The sequence below is a fragment of the Salmo salar genome, chromosome ssa09 (assembly GCF_905237065.1).
Source record: "Salmo salar chromosome ssa09, Ssal_v3.1, whole genome shotgun sequence".
In the NCBI taxonomy this organism is placed as follows: Eukaryota; Metazoa; Chordata; class Actinopteri; order Salmoniformes; family Salmonidae; genus Salmo; species Salmo salar.
In genome coordinates, this window is record NC_059450.1 from 102,552,759 (window position 1) to 102,555,733 (window position 2,975).

Below are 2,975 nucleotides of genomic sequence, written 5' to 3' on the forward strand. Positions count from 1 at the left end.
TGCATTTGAATAGTATTTATTCAGTCATCTGAAACCACACTCTCGCAGACTTGCACACAGGCACAGCACACACATTCTTACACACACACACTCAAGGAATTGTGTGACCAGACTTTAATTGACTTTTTATGATCTTTGCAAGCAGTAATTTTATGCAGTAGTGCACTAAAATATGTATTGTATTGAGCACCTTGTTAACAAGCACACTGAAGTCATTAATGTTGAGTATTTCTGCTGTTTGTCGAGCTGAGGTTTTTATTAGACTGTCTTGGACCACAAACTTACTTTTTAGCCTTTGGTTTTTCAGACTGGTCTTTCTTCTCTTCGGCAGGTTTTTCACTCTTTCCCACGGTCTTGGATATCTCTGGTTCACCTTTCTCTTCTTTGGTGTCTGCTTTGTCATCTTTTTTCTCCTCACTTTTAGCTTCAGCTTGATCCTCTTCCTCTTTATCACCCCCTTCTTTATCATCTCCCCCTCTTTCTTTCCCCCCTCCTCTTCCTCGCCTTCCTTTCCCTCCTGCTCCCCACTTTTGTCCTTATCGTCCTTTTTTTCTTCGTCCACCTTTGCAGTTTCTTCCTTCTCTTCATCCTCATCCCCAGCTATAACCAAAACATTTTATAATTGTGAATAGGGGAATAATTGTGTTAGTAGACTGTATTGTAAAAATGTTAACATCTAAGCAATGCACGACAACTATAGAGAATATTCTTTGAGGGATAATACTAATGCTAACCTTCTTCTCCGTCCTTAGCATCCTCCCCATCTTCCTTCTCCACCTCGCCTCCCTCATCTCCATCTTCCTCCTTCTCCTCTCCACCCTCTTCCTCTTCCTCCTCCTCTCCACCCTCTTCCTCCTTCTCCTCTCCCTCCTCTTCCTTCTCTTCCTCCTCCTCCTTCTCCTCCTCTTCCTCCTTCTCCTCCTTCTCCTCTTTCTCCTCCTGTGGTAGGCTGGCAGAGTCCTGCTGGGCCAGGCTGGCAGAGATGACATCATCTCCAGAGGCGAATGAGGAGCTGAGGAAGCGTGAAGTCATCAGGTAGGGGGGCGCCAGAGCTTAGGCTGGACTGCATGGAGAACATAGAGCGGCCAAAGGAGGGTGTGGCCGACAGGGTGTGGCCGTAGACACTGGACATACCCCGGACACGCCCACACTGAAACGAGACTCCTCCCCTCCAGCAGCTTCCTGGAGAAGTAAAGTATCATGGGACATATATACTTTCAGAGTTAAAGGACAAAAGGTTTTCCTTGACCTGGACTTGCATTAGTATTATTACGTTATATTGATTTAAGTTGAAGCTCTGGTCAGTGCTCCTCATAGCATCCTACCTGTAGGCAGCGATCTCGATGTCAAGGGCCATCTTAACATTCAGCAGGTCCTGGTAATCCTTCAGGTAGCGAGCCATCTCCTGCTTTGTGGCTCCCAGCTCATTCTCCAGCTGGCCAATAGTATCCTACAGGAGAAGTTTAGAGGTAATGTGGCGGATAATGTGTGTGTTCTTACAGCAGGATACAGGTTCAGGTAAACTGCCAAAACATTTTGAGTGTGACTATTAAAATGTACATTTGATGCAATATAATATATTTTCCCCTTCTACATAACTAAATCAGTTCCACTTTGCACAAATTATTAAAAACATTATTGGTGTCTTGTATTCTGATTAAGTCATCTATCTATTGATAAACAGTTTCTAAACATGCAATTAAGAAATACATTCACTATTAGATTGCATTCCTTCTGAGGTATTTGCTTGAATACAGATATAAATTCGTCCTGCAGTACTGATCCTGCAGTACCAGTATAAATTTGTCCTGCAGTACCACTACTGACCTGCATGCCATTGATCTCAGCACTCTGCTTGTCCTCCATGTCGTGCAACTGTTTCTCCAGAGACTCATTAAGACCCCTGCAGGCATCGATCTCCAGCAGGCGGGCTTGGAGCTGCCGGCGGTACTCCCCAGCCTCGTCCCTGGAGCTCCTCACTGCATCGCTGTGCTGGGCCACACTCTCTGTCAGGGAGCCCACCTTCCCACGGAACCACTCCTCAGCAGACTGCATGTTCTTGGCCGCCAGCCTCTCGTACTGGGCCCGGATGTCCCTCAGAGCCCCGGACAGGTCCGGCGTGGTTGCCTCCATCTCCACAGCCACCTGGGCCCCTAGCTGGGCCTGGGCCTGGAGCTCCACCACCTCCCCCTCGTGGAGCCTCTTGAGGAAGGCCAGCTCGTCCAGCAGGGTCTCCACCCTCTTCTCCAGCTCGGTCCTGGCCAGGGTGGCCTGGTCGGAACCACGCCGCGCATCCAGCAGCCTTCCCTCCGCATCCTCGCGGGCCACCACTTCCTCCTCGTAGCGGGCCTGCAGGGCGCTCAGGGCTTGCCTCAGACGTTCCCTCTGCCCCAGGGCGGCCTGCTGCTCCCCACGCGCCTCCTCCACGGCAGTCCTCAGAGCCCGTGCCTCCTGCTCATACAGGGCCCTTAGACGGGAAGGCTCCCCATGCCTCTGCCTCAGCAGCATCAGCTCAGCCTCCAGCGCACGGTTCTGCTGCTCTAGCTCCCGCACACGGTCGATGAAGCCGGCGAAGCGGTCATTGAGCTCCTGCATCTGAGCCCTCTCCTGGGTCCTCACCGTGCGGAACTCAGAGCTCACCTGGGCCGCCTGGCTCAGCTCCAGTTCCACGGAGGAGGAGGAAGCCGGGGATGAATGCAGAGCACGTCCAGGAGAGGAGTACTGCAAACGGGGAGCTCACAGAGGACAGGGGAGAGGTGTGGATTGAGTAGGCCGAGCGTGACCTCCCCTGGTCACCACGCCTCGGGGGGCTCCCTCCACATACCAGCGGCGGTAGGAGGAGGAGGAGTAGTAAGGGTCAAAGCCGAGGGTACTCATGGCTGTGCTGGGAGGACAGGCTGCTTTGTCTGGCTCTATGTGAATATGTCTGTAGGGCTCCGGTGAAGAACCCAGACTGATGCTGCTGCAGTGGCTCC

General features: G+C 51.7%; 1 pseudogene; it reads right to left on the reverse strand.

The window, feature by feature from the left end:
* On the reverse strand, positions 1–2,975 carry LOC123744691 (neurofilament light polypeptide-like; annotated as a pseudogene).